Raw genomic sequence first — 394 nt, forward strand, 5'->3', positions numbered from 1 at the left:
TCATGAGAGTGTCAGCTAAGAGTAATTTCCAATGCAATGGTGCAAAACAGCAATATCTAATGATCTTGAGCATTTCTTCATATGTTTGCTAACTATCTTCTAAAATGAAGAGTCTTTTTATATTCTCTGCTCATTTTGTAATTGGCTTGTTTGTCTTTTTCTTTTTTTAAAATTTTCTTTTTTTATTAAATTTTATTAGTTTTAATGAACATTTACAGAGATTTTGGGTTTTCATTCACTCATTTTTGCACTGTTTTCTCCACCCTCCTCCCCAGTTCGTTCTTCTTTCCACCCCCCATGTCTGTTTTAATTGTCCAATTGCCACAGTGCTTGTCAAAGCCAGTTCTGATTAATCTCCTTTGTCAGTGTGTCCCTTGCCATTCCCTATCTCTCC

The sequence above is a fragment of the Elephantulus edwardii genome, unplaced genomic scaffold (assembly GCF_000299155.1).
Source record: "Elephantulus edwardii isolate Elephantulus edwardi_28Jun2011 unplaced genomic scaffold, EleEdw1.0 scaffold00218, whole genome shotgun sequence".
NCBI classification, from domain to species: Eukaryota; Metazoa; Chordata; class Mammalia; order Macroscelidea; family Macroscelididae; genus Elephantulus; species Elephantulus edwardii.